We start from the raw sequence: 24,983 nt of genomic DNA, 5'->3' as shown, positions 1-24,983 counted from the left end.
TACTTATGCAAATAAGGTTTTTATTTTTGAAAAGATTTGCAAAAATTTCTAAAAAACTGTTTTGTCTTTGTCAGTATAAGGTATTGTGTGAATATTGATAAAAAAAACATTTTTTTAATTTGATCCATTTTATAATCTCTGAATGCACTGTATAACCTCAGTAACAGTTAAACATTTAATTTGGGAGGTATTTCATCTGTTACATGTGTCAAATCTCCAAATCAGACATAAACAAATTTACTTGACATATAATTAGGCACGCCTCCCCATTATTTTTGTATAAAATTGTGCAAACTCCAAACATATCTCAGTGCGTGTCGGGATATCACTTCGCTCTGAAGCTTGCAGCCTTGCTGACCCGGTTGAAGTGTTTATATGAGGGTCTAATTCTCACTCCCTCAGCTTTGGGGCACGAAGTTGCGTACGAAGTTGCGTAAATGGAAAGCCAAGGATCGAGGAGAAGGGGATGTTTTGAACTCAGCGCCTCTGTTTTCTGGAGAGGTGGATAGGGATGGAACTTGTAGTGACATTCAATCATCTCTCCACTCTCTGCTCCCTAACTTAATAATAATAATAATAATAATAATAATAATAATATATTACATTTAGCAGACACTTTTATCCAAAGCGACTCACTGTCATGCGTGCATACATTTTATGTATGAGTGGTCCCTGGTATTGAACCCACTACCCTGGTGTTAAACACACCATACTCTACAAACTGAACTACAGAGGACCAACGTAGCCCCGTTTCCACTTCCTCTTCTCCAGGGTCTGTCTCCTCTCCTCTCTTCACCTCTCCTCCACTTCTTCCTCTATGTTTTGAACCAGTTCTCTCCTCCTATCTTCTCCTCCCCTCGCATCATCCCCAGTCCTCTCCTCCTCTCCTCCCTCTATGATTTGTAGCAGGCAGAGCAGGTCCCAGGTTGTGAGTCGTCTAGCTATGGTTTGTAGCAGGCAGAGCAGGTCCCAGGTTGTGAGTCGTCTAGCTATGGTTTGTAGCAGGCAGAGCAGGTCCCAGGTTGTGAGTCGTCTAGCTATGGTTTGTAGCAGGCAGAGCAGGTCCCAGGTTGTGAGTCGTCTAGCTATGGTTTGTAGCAGGCAGAGCAGGTCCCAGGTTGTGAGTCGTTTAGTTTTGGAGAGATGGTGTCTGGGACCACTGACTTTAGGAAATCATTCTCTGTAGCCATGATGTGTTTCACCAGGAAGTTCGCTGCCTCACTGATGTTGGTGTTCTCCTAAAGGGACACGGCAGAATAAAACAACAAGGTTAAAAGCTAGCGGCTAGTCTCAGAGTTAAGGTTAAAAGCTAGCGGCTAGTCTCAGAGTTAAGGTTAAAAGCTAATGGCTAGTCTCAGAGTTAAGGTTAAAAGCTAGCGGCTAGTCTCAGAGTTAAGGTTAAAAGCTAGTGGCTAGTCTCAGAGTTAAGGTTAAAAGCTAGCGGCTAGTCTCAGAGTTAAGGTTAAAAGCTAATGGCTAGTCTCAGAGTTAAGGTTAAAAGCTAGCGGCTAGTCTCAGAGTTAAGGTTAAAAGCTAATGGCTAGTCTCAGAGTTAAGGTTAAAAGCTAGTGGCTAGTCTCAGAGTTAAGGTTAAAAGCTAGTGGCTAGTCTCAGAGTTAAGGTTAAAAGCTAGTGGCTAGTCTCAGAGTTAAGGTTAAAAGCTAGTGGCTAGTCTCAGAGTTAAGGTTAAAAGCTAATGGCTAGTCTCAGAGTTAAGGTTAAAAGCTAGTGGCTAGTCTCAGAGTTAAGGTTAAAAGCTAATGGCTAGTCTCAGAGTTAAGGTTAAAAGCTAATGGCTAGTCTCAGAGTTAAGGTTAAAAGCTAGTGGCTAGTCTCAGAGTTAAGGTTAAAAGCTAGTGGCTAGTCTCAGAGTTAAGGTTAAAAGCTAATGGCTAGTCTCAGAGTTAAGGTTAAAAGCTAATGGCTAGTCTCAGAGTTAAGGTTAAAAGCTAATGGCTAGTCTCAGAGTTAAGGTTAAAAGCTAGCGGCTAGTCTCAGAGTTAAGGTTAAAAGCTAGTGGCTAGTCTCAGAGTTAAGGTTAAAAGCTAGCGGCTAGTCTCAGAGTTAAGGTTAAAAGCTAATGGCTAGTCTCAGAGTTAAGGTTAAAAGCTAGCGGCTAGTCTCAGAGTTAAGGTTAAAAGCTAATGGCTAGTCTCAGAGTTAAGGTTAAAAGCTAGTGGCTAGTCTCAGAGTTAAGGTTAAAAGCTAGTGGCTAGTCTCAGAGTTAAGGTTAAAAGCTAGTGGCTAGTCTCAGAGTTAAGGTTAAAAGCTAGTGGCTAGTCTCAGAGTTAAGGTTAAAAGCTAGTGGCTAGTCTCAGAGTTAAGGTTAAAAGCTAATGGCTAGTCTCAGAGTTAAGGTTAAAAGCTAGTGGCTAGTCTCAGAGTTAAGGTTAAAAGCTAGTGGCTAGTCTCAGAGTTAAGGTTAAAAGCTAATGGCTAGTCTCAGAGTTAAGGTTAAAAGCTAGTGGCTAGTCTCAGAGTTAAGGTTAAAAGCTAATGGCTAGTCTCAGAGTTAAGGTTAAAAGCTAATGGCTAGTCTCAGAGTTAAGGTTAAAAGCTAATGGCTAGTCTCAGAGTTAAGGTTAAAAGCTAGTGGCTAGTCTCAGAGTTAAGGTTAAAAGCTAATGGCTAGTCTCAGAGTTAAGGTTAAAAGCTAATGGCTAGTCTCAGAGTTAAGGTTAAAAGCTAGTGGCTAGTCTCAGAGTTAAGGTTAAAAGCTAATGGCTAGTCTCAGAGTTAAGGTTAAAAGCTAATGGCTAGTCTCAGAGTTAAGGTTAAAAGCTAATGGCTAGTCTCAGAGTTAAGGTTAAAAGCTAATGGCTAGTCTCAGAGTTAAGGTTAAAAGCTAATGGCTAGTCTCAGAGTTAAGGTTAAAAGCTAGTGGCTAGTCTCAGAGTTAAGGTTAAAAGCTAGTGGCTAGTCTCAGAGTTAAGGTTAAAAGCTAGTGGCTAGTCTCAGAGTTAAGGTTAAAAGCTAGTGGCTAGTCTCAGAGTTAAGGTTAAAAGCTAGTGGCTAGTCTCAGAGTTAAGGTTAAAAGCTAGTGGCTAGTCTCAGAGTTAAGGTTAAAAGCTAGTGGCTAGTCTCAGAGTTAAGGTTAAAAGCTAGTGGCTAGTCTCAGAGTTAAGGTTAAAAGCTAGTGGCTAGTCTCAGAGTTAAGGTTAAAAGCTAGCGGCTAGTCTCAGAGTTAAGGTTAAAAGCTAATGGCTAGTCTCAGAGTTAAGGTTAAAAGCTAATGGCTAGTCTCAGAGTACTCAGAGCTGTTGCCTTGGTTAAACAAAAACAGGTGCTACGTTAACATGGTTCAGTACACTTATATTAACACATTTTCATTGTATGAAATGGCAATGTTTTTATTGATCCTTACAGTACATTCAGAAAGTATTCAGACCCCTTGACTTTTTGCACATTTTGTTACGTTACAGCCTTATTCTAAAATGTATTAAATTATATTTTTCCTCATTAATCTACAAACAATATATTATAATGTCAAAGAGAAAACATGTTTTTAGAAATGTTTGCAAACAGAAATACCTTATTTACATAAGTATTCAGACCCTTCGCTATGAGACTCAAAATTGAACTCAGTTTCATCCTGTTTCCATTGATCATCCTTGAGATGTTTCTACAACTTGATTGGAGTCCACCTGTGGTAACTTCAATTGATTGGAAATGATATGGAAAGGCACACACCTGTCTATATAAAGGTCCCACAGTAGACAGTGCATGTCAGAGCAAAAACCAAGCCACGAGGTCAAAGGAATTGTTTGTAGAGCTCTGAGACAGAATTGTGTCGAGGCACAGATCTGGGGAAGGGTACCTAAACATTTCTGCAGCATTGAAGGTCCCCAAGAACACAGTGGCCTCCATCATTCTTGAATGGAATAAGTTTGGAACCACCAAGACTCTTCCTAGAGCTGGCCGCCCAGCCAAACTGACCAATCGGAGTGGAAGGGCCTTGGTCAAGGAGGTGATCAAGAACCCGATGGTCACTCTGACAGAGCTCCAGAGTTCCTCTCTGAAAATAGCTGTGCAGCAACGCTCCTCATCCAACCTGACAGAGCTTGAGAGGATCTGCGGAGAAGAATGGGGAGAAACTCCCCAAATACAGGTGTGCCAAACTTGTAGCGTCATACCCAATAAGACTTATTAAGAAATTGAAGAAATTGCTGCCAAAGGTGCTTCAACAAAGTACTGCGTAAAGGGTCTGAATGCTTATGTAATTGTGATATTTCTGTTTTTTATTTTTAATAAATGTGCAAAATGTTCGAAAAACCCGTTTTTACTTTGTCATCGTGGGGTATTGTGGGGTATTATGGGGCATTATGGGGTATTATGGGGTATTATGGGGCATTGTGGGGCATTGTGGGGCATTGTGGGGCATTGTGGGGTATTATGGGGTATTATGGGGTATTATGGGGTATTATGGGGCATTATGGGGTATTATGGGGCATTATGGGGTATTGTGGGGTATTGTGGGGCATTATGGGGCATTATGGGGTATTATGGGGCATTATGGGGCATTATGGGGCATTATGGGGCATTATGGGGCATTATGGGGCATTATGGGGTATTATGGGGTATTATGGGGTATTGTGTGTAGATTGATAAGAAAAAAAAACAATTTCATCTATTTTAGAATAAGGCTGTAACGTAACAAATGTGGAAAAAGTCAAAGGGGTCTGAATATTTTCCGTATCCACTGTACACAGGTAAAACAGCCTGGTTCAACTGATTTAGAAGCAGTGGGAATGTGTAGCGACTGTCTGATTGGACAGCAGTTTTAGCCCATGACCTCTGACCCCTGTAGAACCTCCTAACCCTAAACCCTGTCCCTAACCTTAACCATAAACCATATCCCTAACCCTAAACCATATCCCTAACCCTAAACCCTGTCCCTAACCTTAAACCTAAACCTAAACCCTAAACCATATCCCTAACCCTAACCCATATCCCTAACCCTAAACCATATCCCTAACCCTAAACCATATCCCTAAACCATATCCCTAACCCTAAACCATATCCCTAACCCTAAACCATATCCATAACCCTAATCCCTAACCCTAAACCATATCCCTAAACCATATCCCTAACCCTAAACCATATCCCTAAACCATATCCCTAACCCTAAACCATATCCCTAACCCTAAACCATATCCCTTACCCTAAACCATATCCCTAACCCTAAACCATATCCCTTACCCTAAACCATATCCCTTACCCTAAACCATATCCCTAACCCTAAACCATATCCCTAACCCATATCCCTAACCCTAAACCATATCCCTAACCCTAAACCATATCCCTAACCCATATCCCTAACCCTAAACCATATCCCTTACCCTAAACCATATCCCTAACCCTAACCCATATCCCTAACCCTAAACCATATCCCTAACCCATATCCCTAACCCTAAACCATATCCCTTACCCTAAACCATATCCCTTACCCTAAACCATATCCCTAACCCTAAACCATATCCCTAACCCTAAACCATATCCCTAACCAGATCCCTAACCCTAACCCATATCCCTAACCCTAACCCATATCCCTAACCCTAAACCATATCCCTAACCCTAAACCATATCCCTAACCAGATCCCTAACCCTAACCCATATCCCTAACCCTAACCCATATCCCTAACCCTAACCCATATCCCTAACCTTAACTCTTAACGAACTAAACTTAAGTTTGAGTTTCACTTTTGTGGAATTTGACTGACAGCTAAGAAACGGCTACTCATGGCGTAATTCTGTTGCTGCAGTTATGCCACTGGTTGGCATTTTAGTCATTTAGCAGACGCTCTTATCCAGAGCGACTTACGGTAGTGAATGCATACATTTCATGCATTTTTTTATTTTTTATATATATATATACATATTTTTTTGTACTGGCCCCCCGTGGGAATCGAACCCACATGGGAATCGAACCCACAACCCTAGCGTTGCACACACCATGCTGACATTGCAAACACCATGCTCTACCAACTGAGCCACAGGGAAGACTATTTGGAGATTAAGTTGATGTGTCTGAATTTGTATTTACTTATTTTATTTTATTTAACCTTTATTTAACTAGGCAAGTCAGTTAAGAACAAATTCTTATTTACAATGACGGCCTAACAAAATGTAAAAGGCCTCCTGCAGGGATTAAAAATAAACACACAACACAACACTACATAAAAGAGACCTAAGACAACAACACAGCATGGTAGCAACACATGACAACACAGCATGGTAGCAACATAACATGACAACACAGCATGGCAGCAACACAACAACACAACATGGCAGCAACACATGACAACACAGCATGGCAGCAACACATGACAACACAGCATGGCAGCAACACAACAACACAACATGGCAGCAACACATGACAACACACCATGGCAGCAACACAACAACACAGCATGGCAGCAACACATGACAACACAGCATGGCAGCAACACAACAACACAGCATGGCAGCAACACATGACAACACAGCATGGCAGCAACACAACATGACAACACAGCATGGCAGCAACACAGCATGGCAGCAACACATGACAACACAGCATGGCAGCAACACAACATGGCAGCAACACATGACAACACAGCATGGCAGCAACACATGACAACACAGCATGGCAGCAACACATGACAACACAGCATGGTAGCAACACAACATGGCAGCAACACATGACAACACAGCATGGCAGCAACACATGACAACACAGCATGGTAGCAACACATGCCAACACAGCATGGCAGCAACACATGACAACACAGCATGGCAGCAACACATGACAACACAGCATGGTAGCAACACATGACAACACAGCATGGTAGCAACACACTGACAACACAGCATGGCAGCAACACATGACAACACAGCATGGTAGCAACACAACATGGCAGCAACACATGACAACATAGCATGGCAGCAACACATGACAACACAGCATGGCAGCAACACATGACAACACAGCATGGTAGCAACACAACATGGCAGCAACACATGACAACATAGCATGGCAGCAACACATGACAACACAGCATGGCAGCAACACACTGACAACACAGCATGGTAGCAACACAACATGGCAGCAGCACAAAACATGGTACAAACATTATTGGGCACAGACAACAACACAAAGGGGCGTGAAGGTAGAGACAACAATACATCACGCAAAGCAGCCACATTGAGCCATGATTGAGTCATGGAATGAAGAGATGGAGATAAAACTGTCCAGTTTGAGTGTTTGTTGCAGCTCGTTCCAGTCGCTAGCTGCAGTGAACTGAAAAGAGGAGCGACCCAGAGATGTGTGCGCTTTGGGGACCTTTTAACAGAATGTGACTGGCAGAACGGGTGTTGTATGTGGAGGATGAGGGCTGTAGGAGATATCAAATTTTATTGGTCACATACACATGGTTAGAAGATGTTAATGCGAGTGTAGCGAAATGCTTATCTCAGATAAGGGGAGTATAAGGATCAGGGTAATAAGGGTATACAGAGTTGACCAGTTTACAGAGGAGTATAGAGTGTGTGTGTGTGTGTGTGTGTGTGTGTGTGTGTGTGTGTGTGTGTGTGTGTGTGTGTGTGTGTGTGTGTGTGTGTGTGTGTTCCCACCTTGGCGGAGGTCTCGAACCAGCCCACAAAACCGTTGTCTTTACAGAACTGGTCCATCTTCACGCCGTTATTGGTCAGAACCTCCCGCCCATGGTCACATTTATTAGCCAATAGGACCGTGGCGATGCTCTGTCCAATAGAACGGTAAAAGACAAGAAGGTGATGATTTAAATAGTACTTTACCAATGGTATTTATTTATTTCACCTTTATTTATTTGTTTATTTATTTAACACTGACAACAACACAGAGTTACACATGGAGTAAACAATAAACAAGCCAATAACACAATAAACTGGTAGAATCAACTCACTGTCCTGTACTCACCTTTCTGTTGGTCAGCATGAGTTTAGAGTCCAGGTCCTCCTTCCACTTGGTGATGGCTTCGAAGGTAGTCGGCCGCGTCACGTCAAACACGATGAACGCCCCCATGGCCTCTCGGTAGTACACACGGGTCATGTTCCCAAACCGCTCTTGACCTACAGCGGAGAGAGAGAGAGAGAGAGAGAGAGAGAGAGAGAGAGAGAGAGAGAGAGAGAGAGAGAGAGAGAGAGAGAGAGAGAGAGAGAGAGAGAGAGAGAGAGAGAGAGAGAGAGAGAGAGAGAGAGAGAGAGAGAGAGAGAGAGAGAGAGAGAGAGAGAGAGAGAGAGAGAGAGAGAGAGAGAGAGAGAGAGAGAGAGAGATACTGTTATTGTAACTGGTGGGATTTGAACCTTGTTTCTCCAACATAGTAATGCAAAATGTTCATCATTAGACCAAGAGGACATCCTTGTGATCAAAGGATGACAATTGGGTTCCATGTCTCAGACAGGACTGCTCAGTAACATTATCTTCCATGTCTCAGACAGGACTGCTCAGTAACATTATCTTCTGTCTCAGACAGGACTGCTCAGTAACATTATCTTCCATGTCTCAGACAGGACTGCTCAGTAACATTATCTTCTATCTTAGACAGGACTGCTCAGTAACATTATCTTCTGTCTCAGACAGGACTGTTTAGTAACATTATCTTCTGTCTCAGACAGGACTGTTTAGTAACATTATCTTCTGTCTCAGACAGGACTGCTCAGTAACATTATCTTCTGTCTCAGACAGGACTGTTCAGTAACATTATGATTTAGATTTAGATTTACATTTTTTAGCAGACGCTCTTATCCAGAGCTACTTACAGTAGTGAATGCATACATTTCATTTCATGCATTTTTTTGTTGTTGTACTGGTCCCCCGTGGGAATCGAACCCACAACCCTGGCATTGCACACACCATGCTCTACCAACTGAGCCACAGGGAGACATTATCTTCTGTCTCAGACAGGACTGCTCAGTAACATTATCTTCCATGTCTCAGACAGGACTGCTCAGTAACATTATCTTCCATGTCTCAGACAGGACTGCTCAGTAACATTATCTTCCATGTCTCAGACAGGACTGCTCAGTAACATTATCTTCTGTCTCAGACAGGACTGTTCAGTAACATTATCTTCTGTCTCAGACAGGACTGCTCAGTAACATTATCTTCCATGTCTCAGACAGGACTGCTCAGTAACATTATCTTCCATGTCTCAGACAGGACTGCTCAGTAACATTATCTTCTGTCTCAGACAGGACTGCTCAGTAACATTATCTTCTGTGTCAGACAGGACTGCTCAGTAACATTATCTTCCATGTCTCAGACAGGACTGCTCAGTAACATTATCTTCTGTCTCAGACAGGACCGCTCAGTAACATTATCTTCCATGTCTCAGACAGGACCGCTCAGTAACATTATCTTCCATGTCTCAGACAAGACTGCTCAGTAACATTATCTTCCATGTCTCAGACAGGACTGCGCAGTAACATTATCTTCTATCTCAGACAGGACTGCTCAGTAACATTATCTTCTGTCTCAGACAGGACTGTTTAGTAACATTATCTTCTGTCTCAGACAGGACTGTTCAGTAACATTATCTTCTGTCTCAGACAGGACTGCTCAGTAACATTATCTTCCATGTCTCAGACAGGACTTCTCAGTAACATTATCTTCCATGTCTCAGACAGGACTGCTCAGTAACATTATCTTCTGTCTCAGACAGGACCGCTCAGTAACATTATCTTCTGTCTCAGACAGGACCGCTCAGTAACATTATCTTCTGTCTCAGACAGGACTGTTTAGTAACATTATCTTCTGTCTCAGACAGGACTGCTCAGTAACATTATCTTCTGTCTCAGACAGGACTGTTCAGTAACATTATCTTCTGTCTCAGACAGGACCGCTCAGTAACATTATCTTCCATGTCTCAGACAAGACTGCTCAGTAACATTATCTTCCATGTCTCAGACAGGACTGCTCAGTAACATTATCTTCTATCTCAGACAGGACTGCAAAGTAACATTATCTTCTGTCTCAGACAGGACTGTTTAGTAACATTATCTTCTGTCTCAGACAGGACTGTTCAGTAACATTATCTTCTGTCTCAGACAGGACTGCTCAGTAACATTATCTTCCATGTCTCAGACAGGACTTCTCAGTAACATTATCTTCCATGTCTCAGACAGGACTGCTCAGTAACATTATCTTCTGTCTCAGACAGGACTGCTCAGTAACATTATCTTCTGTCTCAGACAGGACCGCTCAGTAACATTATCTTCTGTCTCAGACAGGACTGTTTAGTAACATTATCTTCTGTCTCAGACAGGACTGCTCAGTAACATTATCTTCTGTCTCAGACAGGACTGTTCAGTAACATTATCTTCTGTCTCAGACAGGACTGCTCAGTAACATTATCTTCCATGTCTCAGACAGGACCGCTCAGTAACATTATCTTCCATGTCTCAGACAGGACTGCTCAGTAACATTATCTTCCATGTCTCAGACAGGACTGCTCAGTAACATTATCTTCTGTCTCAGACAGGACTGTTTAGTAACATTATCTTCTGTCTCAGACAGGACTGTTTAGTAACATTATCTTCTGTCTCAGACAGGACTGCTCAGTAACATTATCTTCTGTCTCAGACAGGACTGCCCAGTAACATTATCTTCCATGTCTCAGACAGGACCGCTCAGTAACATTATCTTCCATGTCTCAGACAGGACCGCTCAGTAACATTATCTTCCATGTCTCAGACAGGACTGCTCAGTAACATTATCTTCCATGTCTCAGACAGGACTGCTCAGTAACATTATCTTCCATGTCTCAGACAGGACTGTTTAGTAACATTATCTTCTGTCTCAGACAGAACTGCTCAGTAACATTATCTTCTGTCTCAGACAGGACTGCTCAGTAACATTATCTTCCATGTCTCAGACAGGACTGCTCAGTAACATTATCTTCTGTCTCAGACAGGACTGCTCAGTAACATTATCTTCTGTCTCAGACAGGACTGCTCAGTAACATTATCTTCCATGTCTCAGACAGGACTGCTCAGTAACATTATCTTCCATGTCTCAGACAGGACTGTTTAGTAACATTATCTTCCATGTCTCAGACAGGACTGTTTAGTAACATTATCTTCTGTCTCAGACAGGACTGCTCAGTAACATTATCTTCCATGTCTCAGACAGGACTTCTCAGTAACATTATCTTCCATGTCTCAGACAGGACTTCTCAGTAACATTATATTCTGTCTCAGACAGGACCGCTCAGTAACATTATCTTCTGTCTCAGACAGGACTGCTCAGTAACATTATCGTCCATGTCTCAGACAGGACTGCTCAGTAACATTATCATCCATGTCTCAGACAGGACTGCTCAGTAACATTATCTTCCATGTCTCAGACAGGACTGCTCAGTAACATTATCTTCCATGTCTCAGACAGGACTGCTCAGTAACATTATCTTCCATGTCTCAGACAGGACTGCTCAGTAACATTATCTTCTGTCTCAGACAGGACTGCTCAGTAACATTATCTTCTGTCTCAGACAGGACTGCTCAGAAACATTATCTTCTATCTCAGACAGGACTGCTCAGTAACATTATCTTCTGTCTCAGACAGGACTGCTCAGTAACATTATCTTCTGTCTCAGACAGGACTGCTCAGTAACATTATCTTCTGTCTCAGACAGGACCGTTTAGTAACATTATCTTCTGTCTCAGACAGGACCGCTCAGTAACATTATCTTCCATGTCTCAGACAGGACTGTTCAGTAACATTATCTTCCGTCTCAGACAGGATTGCTCAGTAACATTATCTTCCATGTCTCAGACAGGACTGCTCAGTAACATTATCTTCCATGTCTCAGACAGGACTGCTCAGTAACATTGTCTTCTGTCTCAGACAGGACTGCTCAGTAACATTATCTTCCATGTCTCAGACAGGACTGCTCAGTAACATTATCTTCCATGTCTCAGACAGGACTGCTCAGTAACATTATCTTCTGTCTCAGACAGGACTGTTTAGTAACATTATCTTCTGTCTCAGACAGGACTGTTTAGTAACATTATCTTCTGTCAAAGACAGGACTGCTCAGTAACATTATCTTCTGTCTCAGACAGGACTGTTTAGTAACATTATCTTCTGTCTCAGACAGGACTGTTTAGTAACATTATCTTCTGTCTCAGACAGGACTGCTCAGTAACATTATCTTCTGTCTCAGACAGGACTGTTCAGTAACATTATCTTCTGTCTCAGACAGGACTGCTCAGTAACATGCTCTTCCATGTCTCAGACATGACTGCTCAGTAACATTATCTTCGATGTCTCAGACAGGACTGCTCAGTAACATTATCTTCCATGTCTCAGACAGGACTGCTCAGTAACATTATCTTCCATGTCTCAGACAAAACTGCTCAGTAACATTATATTCTGTCTCAGACAGGACTGCTCAGTAACATTATCTTCTGTCTCAGACAGGACTGCTCAGTAACATTATCATCCATGTCTCAGACAGGACTGCTCAGTAACATTATGTTCCTCTTCTCAGACAGGACTGCTCAGTTACATTATCTTCCATGTCTCAGAAAGGACTGCTCAGTAACATTATCTTCCATGTCTCAGACAGGACTGCTCAGTAACATGATCTTCCATGTCTCAGACAGGACTGCTCAGTAACATGATCTTCCATGTCTCAGACAGGACTGCTCAGTAACATGATCTTCCATGTCTCAGACAGGACTGCTCAGTAACATTATCTTCTCTCTCAGACAGGACTGCTCAGTAACATTGTCTTCTGTCTCAGACAGGACTGCTCAGTAACATTGTCTTCCATGTCTCAGACAGGACTGCTCAGTAACATTATCTTCCATGTCTCAGACAGGACTGCTCAGTAACATTATCTTCTATCTCAGACAGGACTGCTCAGTAACATTATCTTCTGTCTCAGACAGGACTGTTTAGTAACATTATCTTCTGTCTCAGACAGGACTGTTTTGTAACATTATCTTCTGTCTCAGACAGGACTGCTCAGTAACATTATCTTCTGTCTCAGACAGGACTGTTTAGTAACATTATCTTCTGTCTCAGACTTGACTGTTTAGTAACATTATCTTCTGTCTCAGACAGGATTGCTCAGAAACATTATCTTCCATGTCTCAGACAGGACTGCTCAGTAACATTATCTTCCATGTCTCAGACAGGACTGCTCAGTAACATTATCTTCCATGTCTCAGACAGGACTGCTCAGTAACATTATCTTCTATCTCAGACAGGACTGCTCAGTAACATTATCTTCTGTCTCAGACAGGACTGTTTAGTAACATTATCTTCTGTCTCAGACAGGATTGCTCAGTAACATTATCTTCCATGTCTCAGACAGGACTGCTCAGTAACATTATCTTCCATGTCTCAGACAGGACTGCTCAGTAACATTGTCTTCTGTCTCAGACAGGACTGCTCAGTAACATTATCTTCCATGTCTCAGACAGGACTGCTCAGTAACATTATCTTCCATGTCTCAGACAGGACTGCTCAGTAACATTATCTTCTATCTCAGACAGGACTGCTCAGTAACATTATCTTCTGTCTCAGACAGGACTGTTTAGTAACATTATCTTCTGTCTCAGACAGGACTGTTTAGTAACATTATCTTCTGTCAAAGACAGGACTGCTCAGTAACATTATCTTCTGTCTCAGACAGGACTGCTCAGTAACATTATCTTCTGTCTCAGACAGGACTGCTCAGTAACATTATCTTCCATGTCTCAGACAGGACTGCTCAGTAACATTATCTTCCATGTCTCAGACAGGACTGTTTAGTAACATTATCTTCCATGTCTCAGACAGGACTGTTTAGTAACATTATCTTCTGTCTCAGACAGGACTGCTCAGTAACATTATCTTCCATGTCTCAGACAGGACAGCTCAGTAACATTATCTTCCATGTCTCAGACAGGACTGCTCAGTAACATTATCTTCCATGTCTCAGACAGGACTGCTCAGTAACATTATCTTCTGTCTCAGACAGGACTGTTTAGTAACATTATCTTCTGTCTCAGACAGGACTGTTTAGTAACATTATCTTCTGTCTCAGACAGGACTGCTCAGTAACATTATCTTCTGTCTCAGACAGGACTGCCCAGTAACATTATCTTCCATGTCTCAGACAGGACTGCTCAGTAACATTATCTTCCATGTCTCAGACAGGACTGCTCAGTAACATTATCTTCTGTCTCAGACAGGACTGTTCAGTAACATTATCTTCTGTCTCAGACAGAACTGCTCAGTAACATTATCTTCTGTCTCAGACAGGACTGCTCAGTAACATTATCTTCCATGTCTCAGACAGGACTGCTCAGTAACATTATCTTCTGTCTCAGACAGGACTGCTCAGTAACATTATCTTCTGTCTCAGACAGGACTGCTCAGTAACATTATCTTCCATGTCTCAGACAGGACTGCTCAGTAACATTATCTTCCATGTCTCAGACAGGACTGTTTAGTAACATTATCTTCCATGTCTCAGACAGGACTGTTTAGTAACATTATCTTCTGTCTCAGACAGGACTGCTCAGTAACATTATCTTCCATGTCTCAGACAGGACTTCTCAGTAACATCATCTTCCATGTCTCAGACAGGACTTCTCAGTAACATTATATTCTGTCTCAGACAGGACCGCTCAGTAACATTATCTTCTGTCTCAGACAGGACTGCTCAGTAACATTATCGTCCATGTCTCAGACAGGACTGCTCAGTAACATTATCATCCATGTCTCAGACAGGACTGCTCAGTAACATTATCTTCCATGTCTCAGACAGGACTGCTCAGTAACATTATCTTCCATGTCTCAGACAGGACTGCTCAGTAACATTATCTTCCATGTCTCAGACAGGACTGCTCAGTAACATTATCTTCCATGTCTCAGACAGGACTGCTCAGTAACATTATCTTCTGTCTCAGACAGGACTGCTCAGTAACATTATCTTCTGTCTCAGACAGGACTGCTCAGTAACATTATCTTCTATCTCAGACAGGACTGCTCAGTAACATTATCTTCTGTCTCAGACAGGACTGCTCAGTAACATTATCTTCTGTCTCAGACAGGACTGCTCAGTAACATTATCTTCTGTCTCAGACAGGACCGTTTAGTAACATTATCTTCTGTCTCAGACAGGACCGCTCAGTAACATTATCTTCCATGTCTCAGACAGGACTGTTCAGTAACATTATCTTCCGTCTCAGACAGGATTGCTCAGTAACATTATCTTCCATGTCTCAGACAGGACTGCTCAGTAACATTATCTTCCATGTCTCAGACAGTACTGCTCAGTAACATTGTCTTCTGTCTCAGACAGGACTGCTCAGTAACATTATCTTCCATGTCTCAGACAGGACTGCTCAGTAACATTATCTTCCATGTCTCAGACAGGACTGCTCAGTAACATTATCTTCCATGTCTCAGACAGGACTGCTCAGTAACATTATCTTCTATCTCAGACACGACTGCTCAGTAACATTATCTTCTGTCTCAGACAGGACTGTTTAGTAACATTATCTTCTGTCTCAGACAGGACTGTTTAGTAACATTATCTTCTGTCAAAGACAGGACTGCTCAGTAACATTATCTTCTGTCTCAGACAGGACTGTTTAGTAACATTATCTTCTGTCTCAGACAGGACTGTTTAGTAACATTATCTTCTGTCTCAGACAGGACTGCTCAGTAACATTATCTTCTGTCTCAGACAGGACTGTTCAGTAACATTATCTTCTGTCTCAGACAGGACTGCTCAGTAACATGCTCTTCCATGTCTCAGACATGACTGCTCAGTAACATTATCTTCGATGTCTCAGACAGGACTGCTCAGTAACATTATCTTCCATGTCTCAGACAGGACTGCTCAGTAACATTATCTTCCATGTCTCAGACAGGACTGCTCAGTAACATTATATTCTGTCTCAGACAGGACTGCTCAGTAACATTATCTTCTGTCTCAGACAGGACTGCTCAGTAACATTATCTTCTGTCTCAGACAGGACTGCTCAGTAACATTATCATCCATGTCTCAAACAGGACTGCTCAGTAACATTATCTTCCATGTCTCAGACAGGACTGCTCAGTAACATTATCTTCCTTGTCTCAGACAGGACTGCTCAGTTACATTATCTTCCATGTCTCAGACAGGACTGCTCAGTAACATTATCTTCCTTGTCTCAGACAGGACTGCTCAGTTACATTATCTTCCATGTCTCAGACAGGACTGCTCAGTAACATTATCTTTTATCTCAGGCAGGATAAGGTTACCACCACTGTTCAGGAGACAGAAGGAAAAGGTGCAGAGAAAGTCTTGCTGGGGTTCCTTAGTGATGAGTGTAGCTACTACTCTTCAAAACAGACAGTTACAGCTCATTCCATTCTATAGTCTAGGGGACTAACAGCAAATCAGTGGATAAGGTGGTTAAATTAGTGTCCATTTCAGTGACAGTAAACAGTCTTCACATTCCATCTTGAACAGACCCATTCCAGATTGAGTTAACAACAGTCTTCACATTCCATCTTGAACAGACCCATTCCAGGTTGAGTTAACAACAGTCTCCACATTCCAAGTCATTACATAGGCTCAGTGAAGCAGCATATTCTGCAGGTCTGAGTCTGGTCCTAGTCTGGTCTAGTCTGGTCTAGTCTGGTCTAGTGTAGTCTAGTCTGTTCTGGTGTAGTCTAGTATGGTCTAGTTTATTTATTTTAATTGTATTTTATTTCACCTTTATTTAACCTGGTAGGCTAGTTGAGAACAAGTTCTCATTTACAACTGCGACCTGGCCAAGATAAAGCAAAGCAGTGCGACACATACAACACAAAGTTACACATGGAATAAACAAGCGTAAAGTCAATAACACAATAGAAAAAAAAGAAAGTCTATAGACTTGTAAATGAGAACTTGTTCTCAACTAGCTCACCTGGTTAAATACAGGTGAAATAAAAAACCGGAGGACGTAAGGCAATAAATAGGCCATAGTAGCAAAGTAATTATAATTTAGCAGATTAACACTGGAGTGATAGATGAGCAGATGATGATGAGCAGATGATGGTGTGTAAGTAGTGATACTGGTGTGCAAAAGAGCAGCAGAGTAAATAAAAACAATATGGGGTTGAGGTAGGTAGATTGGGAGGGCTATTTACAGATGGACTATGTACAGCTGCAGCAATCGGTAAGCTTCTCAGATAGCTGATGTTTAAAGGTAATGAGGGAAATGTAAGTCTCCAACTTCAGCGATTTTTGCAATTCGTTCCAGTCACTGGCAGCAGAGAACTGGAAGGAAAGGTGGCCAAAGGAAGTGTTAGTTTTGGGGATGACCAGTGAGATATACCTGCTGGAGCGCGTGCTACGGGTGGGTGTTGTTATCGTGACCAGTGAGCTGAGATAAGGCGGAGCTTTACCTAGCATAGACTTATAGATGACCTGGAGCCAGTGGGTCTGGCGACGAATATGTAGTGAGGGCCAGCCAACGAGAGCGTACAGGTCGCAGTGGTGGGTAGTATATGGGGCTTTGGTGACGAAACGGATGGCACTGTGATAGACTACATCCAATTTGCTGAGTAGAGTATTGGAAGCTATTTTGTAGATGACATCGCTGAAGTCGAGGATCGGTAGGATAGTCAGTTTTACTAGGGTATGTTTGGCGGCATGAGTGAAGGAGGCTTTGTTGTGAAATAGTAAGCCGATTCTAGATTGAATTTTGGATTGGAGATGTTTAATATGAGTCTGGAAGGAGAGTTTACAGTCTAACCAGACACCCAGGTATTTGTAGATGTCCACGTATTCTAAATCAGAACCATCCAGAGTGGTGGTGCTAGTCGGGCGGGAGGGTGTGGGCAGCGAACGGTTGAAGAGCATGCATTTGGTTTTACTAGCGTTTAAGTGCAGTTGGAGGCCACGGAAGGAGTGTTGTATGGCTTTGAAGCTGACCACTTTTTTATAGACCGAGTCACTGGTGCTTCCTGCTTTAATTTTAGCTTGTAAGCAGGAATCAGGAGGATGGAGTTGTGGTCGGATTTACCAAATGGAGGGCGAGGGAGAGTCAACTCTTTGTGTTTAGTCAACTCTCTGAGTTTATAATCAACCCTCCTTCAATTTAGATTCAACTTTCTGAGTTTAGAGTCAACTCAGTGTTCAGTCACACACACACAGACACACACACACACACACACACACACACACACACACACACAGGATGGCAATGTAGATTATTGTACTCTATTTTGTCCTATTTTCAAACAAAACAAATAACATTTTAATATAAAGTGATAACAATAAAATGCAGATGAACAGTGTGTAGCTGGTGGCTCACATTAGATATCAGGGCAAGTGGAGAAGAGGAAATGGAACAACGACAGGGGAGGAGAAGAGGAAATGGAACAACGACAGGGGAGAGAAGAGGAAATGGAACAGCTACAGGGGTGGAGAAGAGGAAATGGAACAGCTACAGGGGTGGAGAAGAGGAAATGGAACAGCAACAGGGGTGGAGAAGAGGAAATGGAACAGCAACAGGGGAGAGAAGAGGAAATGGAACAGCAACAGGGAGGAGAAGAGGAAATGGAACAGCAACAGGGGTGGAGAAGAGGAAATGGAACAGCAACAGGGGTGGAGAAGAGGAAATGGAACAGCAACAGGGGTGGAGAAGAGGAAATGGAACAGCAACAGGGGTGGAGAAGAGGAAATGGAACAGCAACAGGGGTGGAGAAGAGGAAATGGAACAGCAACAGGGGTGGAGAAGAGGAAATGGAACAGCTACAGGGGTGGAGAAGAGGAAATGGAACAGCGACGGGGGTCATGAAGAGGAAATGGAACAGCAACAGGGGAGAGAAGAGGAAATGGAACAGCTACAGGGGTGGAGAAGAGGAAATGGAACAGAAACAGGGGTGGAGAGGAGGAAATGGAACAGCAACAGGGGTGGAGAAGGGGAAATGGAACAGCGACGGGGGTCATGAAGAGGAAATGGAACAGCAGCAGAGGTGGAGAAGAGGAAATGGAACAGCAACAGAGGTGGAGAAGAGGAAATGGAACAGCAACAGGGAGGAGAAGAGGAAATGGAACAGCAACAGGGGTGGAGAAGAGGAAATGGAACAGCGACGGGGGTCATGAAGAGGAAATGGAACAGCAACAGGGGTGGAGAAGAGGAAATGGAACAGCAACAGGGAGGAGAAGAGGAAATGGAACAGCAACAGGGGTGGAGAAGAGGAAATGGAACAGCAACAGGGGTGGAGAAGAGGAAATGGAACAGCAACAGGGGTGGAGAAGAGGAAATGGAACAGCTACAGGGGTGGAGAGGAGGAAATGGAACAGCAACAGGGGAGAGAAGAGGAAATGGAACAGCAACAGGGGTGGAGAAGAGGAAATGGAACAACGACAGGGGAGAGAAGAGGAAATGGAACAGCAACAGGGGTGGAGAAGAGGAAATGGAACAGCAACAGGGGTGGAGAAGAGGAAATGGAACAGCAACAGAGGAGAGAAGAGGAAATGGAACAGCAACAGGGAGGAGAAGAGGAAATGGAACAGCAACAGAGGTTGTATTTCAGGCCCTGGTTGTTGTGTAAATAAAACAGCTGTCATAACTAACTCAAAAGAGAGTGTCTGTCTGTCTGTCTGTCTGTCTGTCTGTCTGTCTGTCTGCATGTCTGTGTGCCTGACGAGGAGAGTGTCTGTCTGTCTGTCTGATGAGGAGAGTGTCTGTCTGTCTTCCTGCCTGTCTGTCTGTCTGCCTGTCTGTGTGGCTGACGAGGAGAGTGTCTGTCTGTCTGTCTGTCTGTCTGTCTGTCTGTCTGTCTGTGGATAAAAAGTTGATATAGTAATATTGTATTGTTCATTAACAGACAGCCAAGTCTGTAAAGCCAGTTATAGGCAGACAGGTAGTGAGACAAGAGCTGTGTGTGTGTGTGTGTGTGTGTGTGTGTGTGTGTGTGTGTGTGTGTGTTACAATGGTTCTACTGTGACTTGCCCTTAAATCTCCCTCACATGGGCTCACATGATCCCACCAATACCTCCACGAGATAGATGAACCGTGAGAAAGAAAGAGAGAGAGAGAGAGAGAGAGAGAGACAGCGAGAGAGAGAAAAAGACAGAGAGACAGAGAGAGAGAGAGAGAGTTTTCTCCAACAGAGATAGTTCATGAACTCTTCAACCCTGATCTATTAACTTATGAACTCTGATCCATGAACTCTGATCTATGAACTCTGATGGGACCACTGCTTTTAAACCAGTACAATCCAAAGCCAGCAGGAATGATGAACACATGTTACATACTAAGATGCAGCAACCTCACATTCCATATGGCAGTTGGCTGACATACGCAGCAGCCTAGGCTCTCTTCTTGTTCATAATACAAACTGTGTGGACACCTACTTGTTGAACATCTCATTCCAATATCATGTCTATTAATATGGAGTTGGTCCCCCCCTTTTCTGCTATAACAGCCTCCACTCTTCTGGGAAGGCTTTCCACTAGATGTTGGAACATTGCTGCGAGGACTTGCTTCCATTCAGCCATAAGAGCATTAGTGAGGTCGGGCACTGATGTTGGGCGATTAGGTCTGGCTCGCAGTCGGTGTCCCAATTCATCCCAAAGGTGTTTGATGGGGTTGAGGTCAGGGCTCTGTGCAGGCCAGTCAAGTTCTTCCACACCGATCTCGACAAACCTTTTCTGTATGGACCTCACATTGTGGACGAGGGCATTGTCACGCTGAGACAGGAAAGGGCCTTCCCCAAACTGTTGCCACAAAGTTGGAAGCACAGAATCATCTAGAATGTCATTGTATGCTGTAGCGTTAAGATTTCCCTTCACTGGAGCTAAGGGGCCTGAACCATGAAAAACAGCCCCAGACCATTATTCCTCCTCCACCAAACTTTACAGTTGCCACTATGCATTGGGGCAGGTAGCGTTCTCCTGGCATCTGCCAAACCCAGATTCATCCGTCGGACTGCCAGATGGTGAAGCGTGATTCATCACTCCACAGATCTCGTTTCCACTGCTCCACAGTCCAACAGCGGCGAGCTTTACACCACCGCAGCCGACGCTTGTCATTGCGCATGGTGATTTTAGGATTATGTGCGGCTGCTCTGCCATGGAAACCCATTTCATGAAGCTCCCGACGAACCGTTCTTGTGCTGACGTTGCTTCCATAGGCAGTTTGGAACTCGGTAGTGAGTGTTGCAACCCGAGGACAGACGATTCTTACGCACTACGTGCTTCAGCACTCAGCGGTCCCCGTTCTGTGAGATTGTGTGGCCTGCCACTTCGCGGCTGAGCCGTTGTTGCTCCTAGATGTTTCCACTTCACATAACAGCACTTCACATAACAGCACAGCTCTAGCAAGGCATACATTAGACGACTTGTTGGAAAGGTGTTATTGTGAAGCGTTAGAGCTTTTACACATTGAAAAAGTCACTGAGCTCTTCAAGTTCAGGCCATTTTACTGTCAATGTTTGTCTATGGAGATTGCATGGTTGCGTCCTCAAATTTTATACACCTGTGAGCAATTGGATGTGGCTGAAGGGGTGTCCAAATACTGTTGACCATGTAGCGTACATTATCCTTCTCACCTGTCCATTATCCTTCTCACCTGTCCATTATCCTTCTCACCTGTCCATTATCCTTCTCACCTGTCCATTATCCTTCCCACCTGTCCATTATCCTTCTCACCTGTCCATTATCCTTCTCACCTGTCCATTATCCTTTTCACCTGTCCATTATCCTTCTCACCTGTCCATTTTAATATATTACAGACAGTCAACATCATTCCCAGTCCTTCAAATGGATTAACAAGAGTTTTTCCACCCAATAAGATGTCGTGTTGCCCAACAGCTGTTAAACCATATAAATAACATTTTCCCGTATGAACGAAGTTTGACATTTGGATAAAAATGTGTTCTAATTGATAGTGATTTAATTTAATTGATAGGGAGCAATACAGTATAACAGAAGTTGAGATAAGAAACGTGATTACTCAGTCGGCAAGATAAGGAGATGTCTATCCTACCGGCGATGTCCCAAAGTTGTAGCCGGACGGTTTCAGAGTCCCAGTTCAGGACCTTCAGGGGCGAAATCCACGCCAATGGTGGCGCGGTAGTTCGTGAGAGTAAGTCTGATGGACGTATCGCTTAATGATTGAGGTCTTCCCCACACCCAAGTCCCCCGATCACCAACACCTGGAATTACAGAGCACAAGCAGATCCACATCATGTATCATAATTCTCTATTAGAAATCATTAGAAATTGTCAGAAGACATCACCCATCATTCTCCACTATAGGAGACTAAAATCATAAGACATTTCATTCAAAATATCTTATCGTATCATAACAAATTCATAAATACATTGAAAATATAAATATGAGGTTACCTTGTAGAGGTGTTCTTTCCCGGGGTTCTGCATCACGCCGGCGGGTGACAGAGGAAGTCGTTGGTTGGTCATGCCAGTTTAGGGTACTGTTTAAACCCCCCGTAGTTTAATAATGTGTTTAGAAGGAAAAGCTGTGTTTGGTTCGAAATGTTGTTTTAAATAGCAGTTCCCCTTTCTTCTGTCTTCTCCTTTCCTCTCCTCTCTGCTCTGCTCGCAAGCAGACACACACACACACACACACACACACACACACACACCCATACGGCAGGGAGGAATGCCTAGCTGCCGGGGAACATGTGACCCAGTAGCAACAGCTTTGGTCTCGCCTCGTGCCACGGGGAGGGAGACACATGCTAGGAAGCTCGTGAGAGCCACATTCATGTTGAGTTGTCATGTCTGCGTCACGGGAGATTGTAAAGAAAATCAGCTGGTTGTTAACCAACAATACCGGCTCTGTGACTGGCTGCCATTACGGCTCCTCAAATATAAATAGTTTATAGTCCACTACAATCACTGCTGGCTGCCATTACGGCTCCTCTAATACAAGTAGTTTATAGTCCACTACAATCACTGTGACTGGCTGCCATTACGGCTCCTCTAATACAAGTAGTTTATAGTCCACTACAATCACTGTGACTGACTGCCATTACGGCTCCTCTAATACAAGTAGTTTATAGTCCACTACAATCACTGCTGGCTGCCATTACGGCTCCTCTAATACAAGTAGTTTATAGTCCGCTACAATCACTGTGACTGACTGCTATTACGGCTCCTCTAATATAAATAGTTTATAGTCCACTACAATCACTGTGACTGGCTGCCATTACGGCTCCTCTAATATAAATAGTTTATAGTCCACTACAATCACTGTGACTGGCTGCCATTACGGCTCCTCTAATACAAGGAGCTTATAGTCCACTACAATCACTGTGACTGGCTGCCATTACAGCTCCTCTAATTCAAGGAGCTTATAGTCCACTACAATCACTGTGACTGACTGCCATTACAGCTCCTCTAATTCAAGGAGCTTATAGTCCACTACAATCACTGTGACTGGCTGCCATTACAGCTCCTCTAATTCAAGTAGTTTATAGTCCACTACAATCACTGTGACTGACTGCCATTACGGCTCCTCTAATACAAGTAGCTTATAGTCCACTACAATCACTGTGACTGGCTGCCATTACGGCTCCTCTAATACAAGTAGCTTATAGTCCACTACAATCACTGCTGGCTGCCATTACGGCTCCTCTAATACAAGTAGTACAAGTAGTACACCTGTACTGACCTCACCTTCTGGATGATAGCGGTGTGAACAGGCAGTGGATCGGGTGGTTGTTGTCCTTGATAAGCTTTTTGTTTTTCCTGTGACTTTGGGTGGTGTAGGTGTCCTGGAGGGCAGGTAGTTTGCCCCCGGTGATGCGTTGTGCAGACCGCACCACCCTCAGGAGTGCCCTGTGGTTGCCGTACAGGGCGGTGATACAGCCCGACAGGATGCTCTCAATTGTGCATCTGTAAAAGTTTGTGAGGGTTTTAGGTGCTAAGACAAATTTCTTCAGCCTCTTGAGGTTGAAGAGGAGGTGTTGCGCCTTCTTCACCACACTGTCTGACCATTTCAGTTTGTTAGTGACGTGTACGCCGAGGAACTTGAAACTTTCCCCCTTCTCCACTGCGGTCCCGTCTCCCTCTGCTGTTTCTTGAAGTCCACGATCAGCTCCTTAGTTTTGTTGATGCTGGGTTATTTTCCTGACACCAAATCAAATCAAAATCAAATCAAATGTATTTATATAGCCCTTCTTACATCAGCTGATATCTCAAAGTGCTGTACAGAAACCCAGCCTAAAACCCCAAACAGCAAGCAATGCAGGTATAGAAGCACGGTGGATAGGAAAAACTCCCTAGAAAGGCCAAAACCTAGGAAGAAACCTAGAGAGGAACCAGGCTATGAGGGGTGGCCAGTCCTCTTCTGGCTGTGACGGGTGGAGATTATAACAGCACATGGCCTAGATGTTCAAATGTTCATAAATGACCAGCATTGTCAAATAATAATAATCATAGTAGTTGTCGAGGGTGCAACAAGTCAGTAACACAAGAGTAAGTGTCAGTTGGCTTTTCATAGCCGATCTTTGAGAGTATCTCTACTGCTCCTGCTGTATCTAGGGAGTTGAAAACAGCAGGTCTGGGACAGGTAGCACGTCCGGTGAATAGGTCAGGCTTCCATAGCTGCGGGCAGAACAATTGGAACTTTATTTTGACAGCAAATGGCTGGGTAATCAAGAGCCCAGGAAATGACCGGTAAGGGTAATCAAGAGCCCAGGAAATGGCGCCGCTACATACCTGAGCAGGCTGAGGCTGTTCCTGAGGAGCTGGCGGTGGGGAGGAGAGTAGCTGAGGTGGCCCGAGAGTTAGGGATGCCACACACCACTCTCCAAGATTATAAAAATAGGAAATATCCCAATTCCCCTCACTCCAATCTGGCCATCACCCCAGAAGAGTAGCGCCAGCTCGTCGCGCCAGCTCGTCCCTTTGAGCCGGACTGTGGTCAAGCCCTTGGCTCTCGCATTCATCAAAGAAAGTGGTCGACCGACCATTGTAAATCTGAAGAGTGGGTTGAGCGATAACTGGGTG

At 43.6% G+C, this 24,983-nt stretch overlaps 1 pseudogene; it reads right to left on the bottom strand.

Annotated features, from left to right (window-relative positions):
• Nucleotides 1-22,612, bottom strand: LOC106590903 (ras-related protein Rab-38-like; annotated as a pseudogene).
• Between the last annotated feature and the right edge of the window lie 2,371 nt (nucleotides 22,613-24,983).

Source organism: Salmo salar, chromosome ssa04, assembly GCF_905237065.1.
Source record: "Salmo salar chromosome ssa04, Ssal_v3.1, whole genome shotgun sequence".
NCBI lineage: Eukaryota > Metazoa > Chordata > Actinopteri > Salmoniformes > Salmonidae > Salmo > Salmo salar.
The sequence above is the reverse complement of the archived record's forward strand: the minus strand, read 5'-3'. Positions and strand labels throughout refer to the sequence as shown.